This window comes from Antechinus flavipes, chromosome 5 (assembly GCF_016432865.1).
Source record: "Antechinus flavipes isolate AdamAnt ecotype Samford, QLD, Australia chromosome 5, AdamAnt_v2, whole genome shotgun sequence".
NCBI lineage: Eukaryota > Metazoa > Chordata > Mammalia > Dasyuromorphia > Dasyuridae > Antechinus > Antechinus flavipes.
The window spans coordinates 80,291,369-80,312,639 of NC_067402.1; positions in this window are offsets into that span (position 1 = coordinate 80,291,369).

Here is a 21,271-nt window from a genome sequence, read left to right on the forward strand (position 1 = left end):
AGGATTTCAAAACATGCCCTACAAAGATGAAAGGATTTTAGATGGAAGCTGGGTGACATTGTAAATAGAGTCCGGAGGATGCAAGTTCAAATCCACTCTTATACATTAACTGGCAAGTCATTCAATCTAGGGAAATCATTTAACCTTGGTCTATTTGTTTCTTCATATGTAAAATGGGTATAATTAATAGCACCTACTTTTCAAGGTTACTATGAAGATTAAATGAGATAATATTCATAAAGTACTTTGCAAACTTAAAGCACTATTTAAATTTTGCCATTATTATCATTCTATTATGTTTAGTCTGGTTGGCAGCTAAGTGGTACAGTTGATAGAGTAGTGACTCTAGAGTCAAGAAGAGGTAAGTTTAAATCCAGCCTTAGAAACTTCGTAGTTAGGTGACCCTGGGCAAGTCACTTAAGCACTATCTGCCTCAGTTTCCTCAACTGTAAAATGGAGATAAGAACAGCACTTATCTCACAAGATTGTTTTGAGGAGCAAATGAGATATTAGTAAAGGACTTAGTACAATGCCTGACAAATAATAGACACTATATAAATGCATATTCCCCCAGTAAAGGACAGAAAGTGGGAACAGGAAAGCAATTTTCAAATAGTTAAAGGATTGTAATATAAAAGAGAAATTTGATTTGTTCTACTTCATCCTGGAGGAGAGAATGAAGATTAGTAGATGGGATCTAAAGAGAAATGAAGTTTGAATGCATGTAAGGAGAAACAAAAATGAGGCTCTGCTTCACAGAGAAGTGTATGGTCACTAAAAGAAACTAGAATAATGGCAATCTGCAAATTTAAGTACCAAGAGAGTTACCTTTGGGGTGAGGAAAACCTGTTTTTAATACACAGTGGTTTTGTGATCCTGGGCAGGTCAATTATTCTGTCAGTGCCTGGAGCAAGTCTTTAAGAATATAATCTACAGAGAAAGTGTTAATATGCACTTGATAGAGGATATCCTTCCTCATGCATTACCAGCACAGATGAAATTAGAGGTTGGATTAAAACAAAAATTCTATTGCTTTTAGATGACAATAATTTATGGAAGACTACAGTTTTTGAAATACTGAAAATGATTATCCCCTATATTCAGGGCTTCTTAAACTTTTTCCCACTGCAACTTTTTTGCCCAAGAAATTTTTACATGACCCTATTTATGCAGGTATATAAAATAGATATACAAATCAAACATTTATTGAAGATAAATCATAATTCTGTAACCCTTGTCTTCAGTTACAAGATATCATATGGGGTTATGAACTACAGTTTAAGAAGCTAGGACTTAACAATGAAGAAGTAAGTGGGTAAATTAGGAAGTTCTGGAGAACTAGAATAAGGAATATAACACTAAGAAAATGGATGACTATAAGAGTATAATCAGATGGTGAGAGAGTGATAACTATTGGCTAACCTATGTATTCTACTAGTGTTTTAGCAATATCCAAAGAAAGTGAGGAAGGCCCTCAATGTTCTGATTGGAATCCCTATGGCAAACTCTTGGGAAGACATGAACAAGATTCATAATGAACAGGGCAGGCAGGGATAGGATTGCCTTCTATTTCATTGGAGGGACAATCCAAAATCATAAAATCATAGATTCATTTGAATATTTATTTAAGCATAAGGAAAAACCTATCTTCAAAATTTGGGTTGTCACCAAATGGACAGAACAGGTCTTTCACTTGAAATTTTCACTTGGGATCTGTATGATCACTTGTAAGAAATTCCAGAAATGTAATAACTCCTTTGATCATGTTTGAAGCAGCAGATCTCTCAAAGCTCATTTTTATAATTCTCTGATTCTACTTGGCTTGGGAAAGAACTATATCTTCTACTTCCTGCACATATCTACATGAACATTTACTAGCTATATGACTTTGGGTAGGTCAAATTAGCCTACTGATTTTTCAATTAGTTTTCATCTCTAAAATGAAAGTATTAAACCTGATGGTCTTTGTGATTTCTCCCAGTTGAAAGTCACATTACCACCACAAACTCCAGTTTTATCACAAGAAAAATGGGAATAATAATATTTATAAAATCTACTTTATAAAGTTGTTATAGGGATGGTGCTTGATTAAAATATAAACATGTGAGTCAATAATAAATCTTAGAATTCTATAGAAATGATGAAGAAAATGATATCAGTTATGCAGGGAACTTTGCAAACCTTAATGTTCTTTACATACATTACTCATTTGATCCTCACAATAATTCCATAACATAAATCCTTATAATCATTATTTTCCCATTTTGTACATGGGAAAACTAATCCTTATTCATTTATTGGGGGTCAAATTATTTCTCTCTGGTTACACAGGTAATAAGTGTTGGAACTGGGATACGGACAGAGTTATTGTTTTCTTTCAATTATACAGAATACCTTTTTTAATCAAATTGATTAAATTTTTTTTAACCACAGAATTTAAACCATGTTGAGGAAAAGACCTCTCTTGTTTCTCCCTGTCTTTATCTCTCTCTCTCTGTGTCTTTTTGTCTATCCTTCTCCCTCCTTCCCTCCCTCCCTCCTTTCCATCCCTTCCTCTTTCCTTCCCGCCCTCCTTCCTTCTCCATCTCTATCTCTTTGTGTGTCTGTCTCTCTCTGACCCCCTCTCTTTTTCTCTCTCTTTTGTCTCTGTCTCTCTCAGTCCCCCCTCTCTATTTCTCTCTGTGTGTTTATCTCCATTTGTCTCTGTGTCTCTATGTGACATATAATATATACCTATATACATATATATATATATGCATATATGTATACACATTGATGTTCTAGGAACTGAAAAAACAAAGCAAAACTGTTTGTGTATGAGCATGTATGCTTATATACACACATATATCAATCAATAAGCAATCAATTTGTAGATATTTACTCTTCCCCAATTATGTATCAAGTAATGTGTAAGCACCGGGGATACAAAAAAGGAAAGATGTTCCTAGACCTCAAGAAACTTACAGAGAGAGAGAGAGAGAGAGAGAGAGAGAGAGAGAGAGAGAGAGAGAGAACACGAGCGAGCGCACTTTCTGTGTTATTTGCTATTTTTTTTACACTGTCCTGCCTTTTCACTCTTGGTGCTTACTCTAATTCCCAGGCCTGCAGTAGGTTCCCATTTTCCTTGTTTCTTATGAATTCAAGCTGTTAGACAAATAAACTTTCCTTTTTAAAAGAAAGGAAGAAACTGTGCCACCTGGAGATATTATCTCACCTCTCATATGGGATGACTAATAAGCCTCCCTAGAGTGAATTTCTTATTGTGCAGGCTTCATCTCAACATATCAAACACGAGCCTTATTTTGCCATAACAGGTGCTGTGAATTTTGCCATCTGCCTATTTAAACCCCCCCCCTTTCAATATTCAGCAAAGAGTGTATTCTAGGCAGAAAATTCTGCATTGGTGCTATCTTTGACTGTCCTTATTAAGACTGTGGACAAGTCCCTTTAGCTCTTCATAATTTTATGTTTCCCCTGTAGAAGGAAGATTTGTAGAGAAATTTTTTTCAATACCTGACTAAAAACCTTTTTATGTTCTGTTTACATGTATTTCATTAGTTATATTCCAGCACATCATGACAATGAAAGTCATCTCTGATGAACATATATTAGAAAGTCCAAAAAAGAACCCAAATTAAAGAAAAATTCCTAATGGATACTGAGGTTCTTCACTTGCTCTTGTTTGCTGAAGATATGTCCAAAACTATTGTTGAGTCTTGTAAGTAATATTCATGATCACCTAAAAAGTTTGGATTAATTATCCATTAGAGAAAAACCAAGTGGATGAAACATGCTAGTTTGTGATGTGTAGTTGGATGGACAATTCCTAGAACTTGTGTGTGTGTGTGTGTATTGGACTGTCATGCCAATGGATGATAAATTGGACCATAATTAAAGAAGAAGGGAGTGAGCATGATTGCATTTGGAAAATTGTGCAAACCTTTTAGTGAATCAAAGAATTTCCCCTGAAATAAGGATCCATTTTAAAATATACCAATATTCTTATAAGAATGCTGAACAACTACAGTTTATCGATTATCTCTGTATCCCAAAAATTAAACACCCAAAGAGAAATGAGTGAGAGTACTCTGCAACATATCACCATTGAAAAACTATATAAGAGAATAATAAAGAATATTATCAGAGAGATATTTCTAACCAAAATTGGATTGTACTTATCATATAATGAGAGCAAGAGATAACTGACAGATACAATATCAAGAGTTAAAAAGGAACACAAGTAACATAACCAGTAACATATTGGGTGAACTCTCTGTAGAAGATTTATGGGAAAACATGGACTGGAATTGCTCAAAGTTAGGAGTCATGGATGGGTTGGAATCTGCATGGATATAGACATTATTCACCTCAACATAATTGCAGGTCTAATACATCAATGCATCTCCCACAAATGTAGAAGAAGTATCTGGTATAGTTTAAATTCATATCTGAAAAAAATGACATTGAGTTCATTTATTGGTGGTCAATTGATTTATCTCTAGTTACATAGGTAATAAGTGTTGGAGCTGGGATATGGACAGAGTTATTGCTTTCTTTCAATTATAACAAAATACCAGCTTTGTCTCTAGAAACACTGATGTTCATGATGTCAATTTAGAAAATGATCATTGCCAAGAGATAATAAAAAATTTATCTTTAAGGAATCTAAACTTAGATTATAAACTTAAGTTATGTAAAGAAAAGGTAGAAATTACATAACACATTATTGCAATCTGAAAATTTAACACCTATCAAATATTTAGTGTAATAGGAGTAACAAATTGGCACTTATGTATAATATAAATGGATTACCTTTCTCTGTGCCCACTCATTTTCCTTATTCTTTTGCATATGTAATTTTAATGTAATCAAGAGTTATATTCTGACATATCCATAGGCAACACAAAATTGCAATGTCTTTAATTAGTCAATTATCCCAACCCAGTTTATTAAATATCACCTGTGTAATAGATGAGGTAAACCTCTTTCTCCATGAATTTTACTTATTTCTAACATTAGATAAACTGCTCTTCTCTCCTCAATCTCTAGGCTTAGGAAATATCAAGTTTACTGACTCTTCTACTTATTAAGAGCATAACATACAATAACTATAAGACATATTTAAAATGTATTTGAGGGTGAGATAAATAACAGCAAATATCTATGCAAGGGCAAAATAAATTGCTTTGACCATCATTACCCAATCTTTCACTGGGCAAAACTCATGTACTGCTATGCGTGCTAAACATACTGTGAGCTTTATAATGTAAAAATTAATTATATGTGAAGTAACATCATAGAATAAATGGGAAAGGAAAGGTAACTACCCATATTGAACTTTTAAAGTGTTTGTAATGTAGGAAGAAAGAGGGCTTGACCCAGATAAAGAAAATTGGGTTATAACCTTGATTTTGTTATTGCCTGGTTGTCATCGAATCTATTCATGACTCATGTGTAAAATGGAATTACTGGACTAGCTGTAAGTATACTCTATTGTTTCCTCAAAACCAATATTTTATAACAATGCCTCTATATTTATCAAAATCTCACTAAAATATTGAAATTTCTGCAATATGCCTATCAGCTTGCCTGAAAAATACAGCTAGCTTTCTATGAGTGAATCCTTTGAAGTGGTCACATTAATCAAATTTGTACTGCACAGTTCCATGGCTCTGGAACAAGTTATTATATTTTACACATAGTTATAAGTAAAACTAGTGTCAATTTGAATAATACCACTACTCCATGGGATTCATTATTTGTACCAATTGGGACTTAACTGTGAATCAGATAATTTAACTATAAAATTGTCTCCTGTAATATTGTTTCATGTAACATGTATTATCTTGGAATCAATTAATGATGCTAGTCAGGATATTTCTGTAGTCTCTATGGTCCTCTATTCCAGAATCTGTGACTTTATTGTTTTAATGTTTTAACATTCATTGCTTATAAGTGTGAAATAATATTTGCTAATAGTTATTTTTCAGTCTCTTGACACTGATTAATCTTGAATGGTTTGAAATCTTCTCTATAATGAGCTAGAGATTTGCATGTACCCAGACATCCAATCTACTATTGTTTCATATTGGCCATATAATGTCTATCAACTTATTAAATTAGAAAGGTGTTTCTTCTTTTTGGAAGTAGAGATTGGCAAACACGTTGGTTCATATAGTTAAGGGAGTCAGAGGATTTGGAGTCAGAGGATTTAGATCAAAACTTTTCTGTTCTTACTTAGCTTCTATGCTATGAATCTATGAATGTTCTAGGGTATTATTAATGACAAAACAAGAAGTATACTTTTGCTTTAAAATTGTAGCCCTCTTAGAAGGGCTCTCTTGGGGTCAGATAATTTTAAAGAAACTAATGTAATTTGTTAAATTCTTTCTATTTTCTTTTCACATTGAAAATTTCTTGCCAAAACACAGCTTTCTGAAAAAAAAAAGGAATATATGCAAATATAAATATTTCTATTTGTATATATGTATTAACATTCATAATAATTTACATAATACTTTAAGGATTTCAAGGTTTTTTGTGTCAGCTCATTTGTTTCTCATAACAACTCTGAGTTAGGTGTTATTACTACTTCCATTATACAAATAAGGAAACAAGCACATAGTTTAAGTGACTGACTCAGGATCATATTAGGTATTTGAGGCAGCGTTCGGTTTTGGGTCTTTCTGACTTTAAATCCAGAGATCTATTTGCTGTGCCATCAATCAGAGTGAAATGATGAATTCCATAATAATCACTGGTTACCAAAAATATTATGTAGGCCAGGCTTGTGTTAAATTGGTCAAAAAGATGGGAAATTATATAATATCTATCCATTTCTTAATGTGTCCACCAAATAAGCATATAATACTAAAAGGAGAAGAGATCTGGATTTTAGTGTTGATCAGTTTACTAATTTAGAAATCTTGAGATAACTTATTTATCTCTAAAATGAGGAAAATTATCTCTATGGTTTCTTCTAAATATTATGTTTTTGTCTGTTATAAAAATATGCACATTTTAGGAAATAATTGTGTTTGTTATTTGAATTGAATATCTATCTTTTGCTCTTTGGTCCTACTTGACAAAATCAGAATATCACTTGGTCTTATAAATCCAGGTCTATTATTGTTCCATTGACTCTGCCTCCTCATTATCCATAATTTTTACCAGCAAATGGCAGGAGTTGCTCACTTACTGAAACCTACTACTTTCTAATACTACCCACCCTTTCCTTCTCTATTACTTACTGTATCACCTACTAAACCTGTATTTAACTATATTGCTTTTCTTACTACAATCCTATTAAGTAGATAGTACAAGCAGTCTGATTTGGAAGAATAAAAAATAAAGCTATAGCTAGAGTAAAGCAATCAACATTGTATCTTAAAGTGAAAAATGTAGAGAGAACCAAAATCACTCTATCTGGGGTTTTTCTTCCCTCCTTGTCCTGATCCTGGCAGTCATCTTACCTCTTATTTTTCTTTCCTCAAGTATCTCAAGCTTCCACCTTCATTGGCACAGGGGGGAGAATTTCTATGTATACCTCTGGTCATACTACTAATACATGAAGGATCAGGGACTTGAGTTCAGGTCTACTGATTATAGTTTAAGAATAATAAAAAGTGCAATGTGTCATGATCCTATACCCTACTGAAATTTCTATGCTAATCCAACCTTGGAACACCATCCACAACTTAACTTTTCTTTCCATTCAAAGCACTACCCTCAATAGCCTTTCCATTATAGTCTTGTTTCTGGAAAGCTTTGGCTCCCAGACCATTGGTAAGATGGAAATAACAGATGTACTCTGAGATTAAAAAACATTATTCCTTTGTCTTTCTTTTTTCCATTTATCTCCTGGTGTTGCTATTTCTGAATGATTCATGTTTTCCTCTTCCCTGGGAAATGACTTTTCAAACTCTAGATTCATAATAGGAGAGAAAAACAGACACAGAATAAATACTACCAAAAATAAGGATAAGGAATGGTAACAGTCTTTCCCCTCAATCTAACATAACACTATTTTGCAACCCTTTACTCATCAATTAATATTATATATTGTATCTCTGGGTGGCCATGGCTAAAGAATTCATCACTAAGCAATGATGGCCAGATGATAAACCTCTCCATACTTAGCTAACAGCCTGATCCTTAGAAAACAGAAACAGTCTATTCTCTGGATTCTACTTGAAATCTTTTTAGTATGATAGAATTTAGAAAAGCATGAACTCCACTATTATGGTTTTCAAAAACATAAAGTGGCCTCCATGATATGATGAAGCAGAAGAAGTGCTACTTTTCGAAGAGGTACATTAACTAAGGGATAGTGAACTGCAGTAGGTTGGTGTATGTGGCATGTGAAGAACTATATAAAAGGGATGTGATGTAAAGTATATCATTAGAAAAAATATGCAACTAACTGGCTAAAATGGAAATATGTTTTATATGACATGTATAATTAAGATAAAATTGCTTTCTTCAAAGAAGGAAGAAGGATGGAGAAAATTTGGAACTCAAAATTTTAAAAAATGTGTTATAATTTTACATGCAATTACATGTAATTGGGAAATATTAACAAAATAAATAAAAAATAAGTTTTGAAAAAGAAAAATATGTAACTGGGGGAGGGGAGTGGAACTGTTATATAACTAGTAGAAGAGCCACTGAGACCCAGAGTTTACTAATGTATCTAGTTAAAGACTTCTACCATATTGGATAGTTCCTGTTATGGTGGCTTTATAGGAGAATATGAATAAGAGCAACATAAGATAGGTAGGCAGGGATGGATTGAAATCTTCACTAGTGGAAGGACTACTCATATCAATGATGATATTGATATGTTGAAATATCAAGGCATCATTCAAAATACTGTTATCTTTTTTTGGCATCTTGTTTACCTAGATGATTGTAAGAACCATGAAAGCAGGAATCCTATCTCATCTAAGTTTCCCCAGAGATCAGCATACAGGCTCTGAATATAATTGGAGTTAAAGAAATGTTTTCTAACACTTTTTCAATCCTAAAATACTTACTTTAAAGCCAGAAATGAGCCATGCATCATATCAGCAGCCTGGCTAGAGATTCAGTTCTGAATTATTGGGAAGGACAGACAATCTGAGCAAAATAGTAAGTAGCAGAAGGGTCTCTTTTGAGAAAAACAAGCATTCATTTGATGCTGTGCCATCAATAGGGTAGTAGGGGGTCAGTAAACATCTAGGTTCTGGCCACCTTCAAGATCATTGTTTGATTTACAACTGGGTTTCTCGAATTAAGGAGAGCAGCAAGGAATAGAAAACTCAGGAAACCAGAGCAGAAAATGCCACAACATTCTATGCAATCATGAAGTACATGAATATTTTAGTGGCTATTTTTTATCACTCTCTCAGCCACACTTCCTTTGATTTTTCCCACCCAACTTGCAAAAGAGAAAGGTAAAATACAATCATTCATATTCACCATTAGGGTACATATTGTTTCATTGCCTAACATATTTCGTTTCCTAATTACAGAGTACAGGCAGCTCTTGGATAGAGCTGCTCTTGGAGTTAGAAAGACCTGGATTCAAGTCTTGCCATGGCTGCATGATTTTGGGTAAGTCATTTAGTTTCTCAGTGCTCTAGGCAAAATCCAACCAATAGATACCTACTGTGTGCCAGACCCTGAAATACAAAAATGAAAAAAAAAATAGAGATGCCACTCCCCCTGCCCCAGGAAGTCCTAAAAATGCCTTTTGTACTGCCCCAAAGTTCTGTCAAATAATTTCAAAAAAAAAAAAAAGTCCCAGTATTATTAGCTACATTTCACAGCTCTAGAAAATAATGCTCAAAGAAATGTGTTTTATTCAGACACAAAAAACTACTAAGTAGATTAGCCTAGATAGCTAAAGCAGTGGAGTAACACTCTACAAGTAGAGCCTAGACAAGAACTTAGGACTTCTATTTTCTATTCAATGATCTTCCCATTCACTGATGTTTTATTGTAGGCATTGAGAGTTGATATAGTAAATAATAAGCAATTTGGGGGCAGATAGGTGATGCAGTAGATAGAAAACTAAGCCCTGGAATCTTAAAAAAAATCATCTTCATGTGTTCAAATCTGACCTCAGACACTTAGCTGTGTGACTCTGGACAAATCACTCAACCCTGTTTACCTCAGTTCTTCATCTGTGATGGTCTGGAAAAGGAAATGATAAACTACTCCAGTATTTTTGCCAAGAAAACCTCAAAAGGGATCATGAAAAGTTGGACACAACCAAACAATAACAACAATGAAAAAGGAAATTGTGGGTTTTATGATGTAAGTACAATGGATAGATACAATGACTAGTTTTGTCCTGAGCAACATAAATTCATAAAGGGATTTACTAATGCAAGACCCCCATTTTACAGATAAGGCAAGCAGTGCCTTAAAAAAAAGTGAAATCACTTACCAAAGGCCACACCAAGGACTGGTAAAAATTTTCTTCTCTTTATGGTTTGTGGTAGTTCAATTGCAAACCACAAAGCAGAGATATTGTATCAGAAGAGTGTTCTAAGAAACTGAATTTAGTAAGAGTAGTTTGGCAGTCCAGTTAAGTTGATTTAAGCAAAAATGTGTTAGATATTAATCCAATGCTATATTTCATTGCTAAAATGCCAAGGAGGAATAATTTATAGTAATCCAAGAATTCCCAATGCCTTATAGTTATTTTTCTTGAGACATGCAGTTGAAATACTAAGCTAAGCTCAAAGCTTTTTCAGTCATGAATTTTTCTGTGAATTCTGAGAGATGACTTTTGCCCATTTTGCCTGGCCCACTTCAAAATATTGAATGTTAAATGTTTTTTTTTCCTTCATAAAAGACATAAGATGTAACCTCCACTTTTTTATACTTAACAATTTTTATACTCCATATATTCTGAGGAGAATGATAATACTGGGAAATGGCTTTAGTTTTTTTTTTTTTAATTTGGTTTAGAGAGAGGTTTTCAACCCAAGCTAATAGATTTCAGAAGGGCTGTGAACTCGGATCAAAAAAATAGATGTTCATCTCAGCATAATTAGTCTTGTAATCTTATGTATTTTCTTTAATGCATATAAAAAGATTAGTCTGAGAAGAGGTCCATAGGTTTCATCAGACCATCAAAGAGATCTATGCTACAAACAATATTTAGAATTACCAGCTTATTAAGAAACACCCATCTTTCTTACATCTGCATGAATAGAAAATAGTTCCAAACACTATTTTACTTTTCAAAAATGTAATCAACATGTGCCATTAAAAGCCACATTTGTTTAAGATACCCAGAGAGGAAGAAACCTAATTCCTAGAATTAGTCAGTATACTGTAACCAAGAAAGGATACTAGAAAATAATGGCTATTTTAAAAAACCACAAACAAACCTCTCTTTATAATATAACTCTGCAGTACCTGCTACATACTGTTACTCTTGCAGATCAGTGAGGAGAACTGGTAACATGGAATAACCCTAGAAGACTATCTGGTCTCTAAATTCTCAAGGAAGGTTTCACTGACTTCTGCCTTGCAAGTTATCTGAAAACACTCTAGATTGCCATACTTGTACCCATTCCACCCCTGCCAAAGGGTACTTTGAGTCTGGGGCATGGCACGAATCAATTAAGGCACATTATTCCCCTACTTAGCTCTCCAGTGTTCCTTTAGAGAAAGAATATTTTAAAGGTTCACATTACTCCTTAATATATTTGTGACAAGGTATCTTGTCATGTTCTTTCTTTCTATCCCTAATAATATGGAGCATAGTCCTAAGAATTAAACAAACATGCATATACATACACACAGATATACATGCTTGCACACATAAAACATATACCTACATGCACACACAGTGCATACATACACAGAGACACATAATACATGTACATGTATCAATACATATACATATATGCACAACCACACACACACCCACATATACATATTCATAATGCATGTATGCACATATGCCTGCGTGCACACAGCAATACATGTCAACATATGCACATGTGAAAATGTACATGCATTTGTATGTCTGTACACATGCACACACAATACATGTATGCACATATACACAGAAAGAAAAATTGGAGCTATATAGATACATAAATGCATACTTACACAAGTAATAATAATGATAGCAAGTGTTTACATGATTCTTTAAGTTTTGCAGCAGTCTATACTTGTTATCTCACTTATCCTTCATAACTGAATTCAATTCAATAAAGAGTTTGCGATTAAGTGCCTAAGATGGACCAAGCAGTATGTTAATCATTTTACCTCACAATAACTCTGAAAGTAAGTACTCTTATCATACCCATTTTACAATTGTGAAAACTGAGTCAAAGAGAAGTTGAATGACCTGTCATATAGGTAATAAATGTCTGAGGTAGGATTTGGGTTTAGTTCTCAGAGCTGTTTTTTTTTTTTTCTATGTCACTTAGCGGCCAAATACTACACCTTATACTGCTTCCCTCTACCCCAAATCCTACATTTCAGAAGTTGAGAATAATAAGACAACCAGGAAAATAGAACAATGTAAAAACATCAAATATGAGAGCAATGAATGAAAGTCATCCAAGGATAACTGAATCATGACACCTTATGAATTGTGCTGGATATTGAGAATTCAGATAGATTGAGTTTCCCAATCTCTTGGAATAAACCTCCAGCCTGACAAGACTGGGTCTGGAGCAATAAAAAGGCTAGAGATGCTTGATCTTTGCCAACTGAATCTCTCATCTCTCATTTCAGCCATTGCTTATCATCTGTTTTCATCGACAACTGGAGCCACTATGCCTGGATGTATTTTCCTTCCCTACTCTTCTGTATTATGAGATGTTGTGAGGGAAAATAATGCTCCCTTGGTATACCCATGGCCAAAGTGAAGTGGAATTGATTTTCAAAAATCTCTATTCACTTGGAATAGTTGAGGGGAAAAAGGAGTTAAAATGAAATCTCAATCATTGCTCATTTTCATAAAGATATTTATAATAGAATAGATATCAAAGAGAGTACTGACCACTACTGTGGGCCTTGTCATACCCTCTGGTGTCCCTAGAAAACTCTTCTCTGCCCTTACACTATTCTCTTTTGAAACCTGTTCTATTGTTAACAATCTAGCCTTCAAATTATTATTGTGTCTTTTCCCCTGGAAATTACTTTTTTTTTGTGTTTACTTATTTTACTTATTTTGTATTTACTTGTATAATGTACAAAGTTTCCCCAGAGAACATAAACTCCTTGATGGCTGGAGCTATTTGATTTTGTCTTTAAGTCCCATGTCTAACAGCATGGCTGGCATATAATAAATGATCACTGAATTGAATTGAACTAAATTGTATTCACGGAAATTGTATATAAAAATGTCATGTAGAAGCAAGATCAGATATGTTATTTTTCCATCCTAAGAGAACAGAGTGCTCCAGTATACAGTTCAGAGTTATTTTTTGTGGAATATCAGCAGAGTTCTTGGCCTTGAATATAACACCAAAGAGATCCTAGCCTTAGGGTTTTTAAAACTAATCTCAATTCCCAAGAATCCTGGAATTGATATTTTGCTGCTAGTAGACAATAGTATCCAAATGCTGTATTTGTTTTCATATAGAGATCTGTAGTCAATCAAGGAATTGATTTCACATGTCAAGAAGGGCCTATTGTTGACCTGTAGAAGGGGTGACTGAAGATTTAGATGGATAAACTTCCCAGTCTTTTTCTAGAAAAATAATCTATGCTTACATTTTTTCTAATACTTTTTTAAAGGTTCATTCTCCACTTCTGTCTCGGTGTGTCTGTTCCTGTGGAATTTAGAATTCTGAATTCTTCCAAAGTTGACTGTTTTTGCATCATTACTGCACCTCTCATATAAATAATTTTCTTGATCCCCTCTGCTGTTCATTTAACTCTGCTTCAATTCTTCTTTAAGGTTTAATAGCTTAAAACTGAACAAAGATTTTCGGAATATCATATATATATGTGTATGTGTGTGTGTGTGTGTTACATATGTGACATGCATGTTTTCCTTTTAAAATGTATATAACAGTTCATACTTATATCTCTAGTTTGACCTACTCACAGTTTCCCAACACTCTTTTGCACTTTCTCAGCTCTCATTCCTAAACCATCCAGACAGTACTTACACTGAAAAATCTAGTTTGAATCTTATTTTATCCTTTAAGATTATGTTGACCACTCCTGCTGGGAGTGATTTCTGCCTTATCTGGATTTTAGAGCACATATAGGATTCAGAGGATTTAGAGATGAGAGAGACTTTGGAGATCACTTCACTCAACCCCTTCATTTTAAAGATTCAAAAACCAAAAGTAGAGAAATCACAAACTCTTACATTTATGTCTAAAAGCCACTTGAGGACTTCCTGTCCATTACTCTCTTTATAGGTAAGGCAGAAATGACTTGTACAAAGTCATTCACTCTATGTCTAAAATTCGTGGTACTTTTCGATTTTCTGCCTAGATCATTCATCTGACATTTCTCACATTCTGCCTTGAAGATTTAATTGTTTTCATGATGCACAATTTGTCTCTTTCTAAACTGAAAAGGATATTCCTTGAAAGATGTGAGATGCTTTATAAATACTTTTAAATGATTGATTAATAGTATATATATATATATATACATACACACACACCTGGGGGACTTGGGTTTAGGGGAGACTATGGATATTGCATTTGAGCATATGGAAGATTTTTTAAAAAATACTCCCATCCAATTTGGAAACTTGGTGTCAGGGCAAAAGCACAGAACCTGACATTGGGAAATTGGGTTTTAGTGCTGACTCTGTCACCAACTAGTTACGTGATTTTGTGTAGCTTATTTAGCTGTTGTTCTTGTTTAGTCATTTCAGTCATGTTCACTTCCAGTAGGGCAAAAAAAAAATCTTAAGTGGTTTACTATTTTCTTTTCCAGTTCATCTAACAGATGATAAAACTGACATAAACAGGTTTAAGTGATTTGCCCCGGGTCACAAAGCTAGTAAATGTCTGAGGCTGGATTTGAACTCATGAAGATAGATCTTCCCAATTCCAACCCTACTGCTCTTTCTACTATACCATCTAGCTGCTTACTTAACTACTAAGAATGTGCTGGTTATTGTTTAATAGCTGACGCTCCAGGAGGAAAAATATACCCACAATACACTTTTAAGTTTATTCTATATTATATACATTTTCTCCATTACTTTCTTAGGTCTAGACAACTGATAAAACAAGAAATCAAGGCTTGATTTGTAACATTTGTTGATTTCTAACATCACACTAACAATTTAAACAGCAGCTCCCTGGAATCAATCTAAAATAGCTCCAGTCCATTCATGTTTGTAAACATAAAGTGCCATATAAATGTAGGATCTGATTATAATGCTTTCTTTCTTTCTTTTTCTTTCTTGCTTTCTTCTTTCTTTCTTTGAATTTGGGGTTAAGTGACTTGCCCAGGGTCACACAGCTAGGAAAGTGTTAAATGTCTGAGGCCAAATTTTAACTCAGGTCCTCCTGACTTCAGGGCTGGTGCTTTATCCACTGCACCACCTAGCTGTCCCTATGATGGTCTTTTTTAATGGGGATAAGGTAGACATTGCAGAATTGAGTTAAAAGCTGGATTTATATGTAACTGTCTTAAAGGATATTATTTGAGTACTTATAACCTGCTCTCCCAAAGATTTTCCCCAGTGGTCTACCCTAGTATATGATTTCTTTTAATCATTATTTTTCTTTTGAGATTAGATATTAAAGATTCTTTTAAAAGTTATGATATGTTTTGCTGAGATCAGTCAGTCAACTAGCATTTATGAAGCACCTATTTTGTGCCAGGCACAGTATTAATTACTAAAGATACAAGGAAAGGCAAAAAGAAAAACAACAAAATTCCCATGCTCTCTAGGAGATCACAGAATTACAGAGACAACTTGCAAACACCTATGTAGAAAGAAATTCAATTATGGGGTAGATTGGGGGTAGTCTCAGGGAAAGAGCATTAAGATTAAGGAAGACTAGGAGAGGATTTTTTTTCAATAATATAATTTTCAACATTTGCCCTTGCAAAAGCTTGTGTTCCAAATTGTTCTCCCTACCTGCTTCCCTCCCCTCAACAGCAAATAATCCAATATAGGTTAAACATGTACAATTCTTGTTAATATGTTTCTATATTTATCATACTGCACAAGAAAAATCAGATCAAAGGTGAAAAAATAAGAAAGAAAGAAAGAAAGAAAGAAAGAAAGAAAGAAAAAAAAAACAAGCAACCAAGCAACAATATATAAGGTAAAAATACCATGTTGTGATCCACATTCAGTCCCTATAGTTCTCTCTAAATATGGATGGCACTCTCCATCACAATTGCCCTGAATTACCTCATTGTTGAAAAGAGCCAACTCCATCACAGTGGATTATCACATAATTTTCTTGTTGCTATGTATAATGTTCTTTTGTTTCTACTCATTTCACTTAGCATCAGTTCATGTAAGTCTCTCCAGGTCTCTCTGAAATCATTCTACTGAATTTCTTATGGAACAATGATATTCCATTACATTCATATACCATAACTTATTCAGCCATTTTCCAACTAATGGGCTTCCTTGCCATTACAAAAAAAGCTGCTACAAAAATTTTTGCACATGGGGGTCCTTTTCCCATTTTTTTTATTTCTTTGGGATACTGATCTAGTAGTCACAATTGGATCAAAGGGTATGCACAGTTTGATAGCTTTTTGGGCATACTTAGGAGAGGCTTCTCGCAGATGGTGGGACTTTAGCTGAGACTTGAAGGAAGCCAGGAGGCAAAGATGAAGAAGGAGACAATTTAAGAAATAAAGGAATATGTCACCCATTCAAGGTCACTTATACAGCAATTTTGTCAATCCAAAAGACAGCTAAAAACCAGGAAGACACCCTGATGTCTGCAATACATGGGCATTATATGTTAAAGGCAGCAATATTTATTGAGTACCTACTATATATGTCATTGTAGTAGATATTCCCACTAAAGCTTATAAATCGATTGGGCCAAGAGTTCTTAACCTGGTATCTGTGAACTTATTTTTTATTTTTTTAAGTTAAATCAAAACATTTATTAGAGTATCTTATACAAAAAAGGTTCCAGTCATAAAATGTATATTACAAATCATTTAAAAATGACATTTTGCATGCATGTATATTACTAAAAATTTTTTTGAAATGATAAAGCCTAGATTATCACATAGTTCTCAGATCCTCTGCATAATGATCTGTCATCTCTACTGAAGTTTGTGGGGTTTTGCCATAACTATCCAATTCAGCCAAGTTACTTAAACCTTTTTTTACAGAAGTGTGTGAACTTATTTTTTAAAGTATTTTGATAATTGTATTTTAAGTTAATTGGTTTCTTTCATGATCCTACATATTTTATACATTTAAAAACATTACTTGGAGAAGGGGTCAATAGGATTCACAGTACTGCCCAAGGGATTCATTAAATAAGAATCCTTGTCTTTGGCATTTAGTTAAAATCCACTAACTATCATGTTAGATACAATATACTTTATTTTCTAGTTTCTCAGTTCATAGGAAATTAGAAATATAGTAGAACCATGAATATTTGCTATTTTACAAGTTGCATCTTCAGTACTTCCTGTTTTCTTCCAAGTTGGTATTACTACAGTAATAGTCACTATTTATGTTTTTTTCAGAAGGTTGTATATATATATATTATATATAATATACATACATATTTATATATAAGATTGTTGATCTCATCTGAAAACTATGTAATGAAGTCCAGATTTCTGTCAAGTAATTTTTTTCCTTTTTTGCCCCTTAATAAATTTCATTTAATTTAAACACAGTCCAGACTTCTGTCAAATATTTTTTTTCTTTTTTTCCCCTTAGTTAAATTTCATTTTATGTTATATGAGGACTATTTGGTTTTAGGTAACACAAAAATAAATAGCTGACCCAAGTATCGTTGTCATGTTCCATTTTTCTAATGAAAGTATTAGATTTTTAGAGTTAATGAATCATGCCAAAAGAATGGTCATTGGCTAATTTTCATGGACTGGTTAAATCGCTACCAAGGAAGATGGGAAATTGGAAGATGAGAAGAAAAGAGAGTGGGAGGAATCCTTCAGAACTCAGAGAACATGGAAATCCTAACAACTGAGGGTGAAGCCCATGAGATGACCCAAACTAATTCAAATAGGGGTGAAAATTAAAAACTTCATGGAGCATGACAAATAGAAAGTAGTTTTCAAAACTATTCAAGAAGAAAGATTATCTGCAATAGTATTTTTGGACCCTATTTAATGAAAGAGCAGAAACCTTAAAATTAGTTCACAAAATCTCTGTTCCTAGGCTTGACTGGAAAGGTTAAGAAGTTTTAAAAAGCCTAGAGGAATGGTAACCCTTGCTATGTCATCCTGAAAGAACTATAACATTCTTCTGAGGAGGAAATGTCAAAATAGCAAGGAGATAAAGTAGCAAAAGTAAAATGAGGGTGATAAGGATCAATAAAATAAGCAACTGGGAGTCACAATGATGAAAGGCAAAGCCATGAGGATGTATCTGATTTGGATGGAACCACATTTAAGACAGAGTCCTAGAACAGCAATGAGGAGCAAAAGAGAGAAGGGAAGAGTGACAAAGAAGGAAAAAAGAGTGACAGAGACATAGAGAGAAAGAAGAAAAAGAAGAGAGCTGGAGAAAGAGACAGAAATAGCAGAGAGATAGAAAAAAGAGAAAGATGGAAACAGAGACAGAAACAGCAGATAGACAAAGAGAGAAAAAAGAGAAGAGATAGATGGAGAGAGAGAAGAGAAAGAGAGACAGACATTCATAGGGGAGAGAGAAACAGAGAGACAGATCTTTAATCTTTCAGATTAACTTGCAGAGATCAAGAATTATAGAAGATTTGATGGGGGAAAAGGAGAGTTGGAGCTTAGAGCAATGTAAGGAAATCAGGACTGGGGTAGTGGTGTTATAATTTTGCAAGAATTGCTGAAGCTGATATGCCTCTACTAATACTTAGTGGGGAGAAAAAATATAGTACCAGCATTTTATATGTTAGACCTCATTGTGTAATTGTGATACCAGTTTTAAGTGGTCCATATGTTTTTTCTTGTCAACATTGATCAAGGTAATAGATATATGATAACCATCAATTATTACCTTCCAAGAAATAGCAAATTACTCCTTTATATTTTTTTCCTAAGAAAATCTCATCAACAGTATGGTCAACAGAGTCATGAAGAATTAGATGTGACTAAAAAATTGACCATCACCTGAAATCATATACATTTTGCAGGAATATATAAAACCCCAAAATACACAACTTTGCTACTGATTCCCTAGCATTCTCATATCTTAATTGGGAAATTATCACCTGCACAGTATCCCCTATACTGCATTTTAAGCCTTTACTCTAAGCACTGCTTTGAAGAGAATGATAAAGCTCCAGAGATTGTCATTAGCTTCTCTCCTTTCACAGTCAAATTAACATCTCAGCAAACAAAGCTGGAAAGAACCACTGATTCTAACCTCTCAGACAATTAATACAAGCTTTCTTAATGTGGGAAACTGAAACATTCCTTTTTGATATGATCTCTTATGCAATCTTAAATATATGTGGTCTGCTAAACAGCAGGCAGAATTAATATACGTGTTAGATTCCAAATGGATTGGCTTTCTTTGCTAAGCAAATATTTGCTATTAATTTCTCTCTATTTAGACAAGAAATTGTTGTTTTAAAATTTAATTTCACCATAGGAAATAAATCTCCCACAGATATGGTTCTTCATGAATGTGGAAAACTTTATGGGAAAGATGTCTTCTTTTAATTTCCTAATGTGGAAATGACAAATCCCTTTGCATGGAATCTTCATTTGTTTAAAATTTCTCCAGCTTCTTAAACTGTTGTTCACAACCCTCTATGAGATCTCTTACCTGAATATGGGGGAATCACAAAATTATGATTTATCAGTAAATTTGTATTTGTATACCTATTTTATGTGTCTATATACTGTAAAAATTTCTTTGGTGAAATGGAAACATTAGTAGGAAAAGTTTAAGAAGTCTTGATTTAAAAAAACTTTAAAGAGTTTCTACACTATTAAAGAGAACACTAAGGTTTTTAGCTGACATAGCAGATAGCCAGAGGTTTGTTTGTTTGTTTTTTTTAATAGGAAAGGAATGTCAACCAGGGCAATCAGTACTAAAAGCTACATCTTCTATGATTAGTTTCTTTTTCCACTTCAGCCAAATATATAAGAGCCATGATTGTTTAAAGATGGAGACAAACTGGGTACTTATACACAGAAAAAGCTGCTTTTTATTTCAATGGAAGAGCTATTCAGAACTAGTTTTTAAGTAGTCTAGGAATTGGACAGGAAAAGGTTATTTCAAAACATCTGAACTGCTAAAACTATATCTATAATTCTCATGTATAGGACACTGAATGAAAAGCCATAAAATAACAAAAGAAAATTTAAAAAAAAGAACTAATACATATATTTTCTCCAAGAAAACTAGTCACCTCAAACCTTATTTTGAATATTCTCTAATGTTTCTTACAGTACTAGAATAAAGCTTCATTTTCACTGGTTTCTTTCACCATGAATTACCAGGGATAGGGTCACTATTGATCCTTCAGGGAACTGTGTTTGTTGCTTTAGTTCTTCCGGTCTTGTTCTTACCTCTCCAGCCACCTCTCTTCAGTCTCCTTCTTGGTGCATTTTCTCCTTATTTTCTAAGCCTCCAAGGCTCGATCTTCACTCCTTTCTTTTTTTTTTTCTCAACATCTTCTGTCGTGGTTCTCATATGACTCAAATTTTCATCTCTATGATGTTGACCCAAATCAATGTCTCAAGTTCTACACTTTACTCTGAATTCTAGGCCTGCAACCCCAACTGCCTTCTGGAACTATCACCTACATGTTGCTCAAAATCAATATACCTAAAAACTGAATTCCAGCTAGCCACATACTTTGTCTGTTTTAATATATACCTATGTCCTTGCTTTTCTCAATCTCAAAAACTCTCATTTTCATTATCTGTAAAGTAGAGTGGTTGGAAATGATGACTTGATTTATACGGCTAGCCCACATACATGTGGAAAAATTTAGTGTATATTAAAGTTGAAACTCTACTATGAGGCCTGCTTGAAATGAACTTTAAAGGCCAAATATAGAAATTTATATTTAACCAAAAAAATCAAAATTAGTTCATGACCTAAAATTTATTGAAGAAGGGAAGCTTGTATTGATGATGGCTACAAAAGTGAAGGAAAGAGAATAGACAT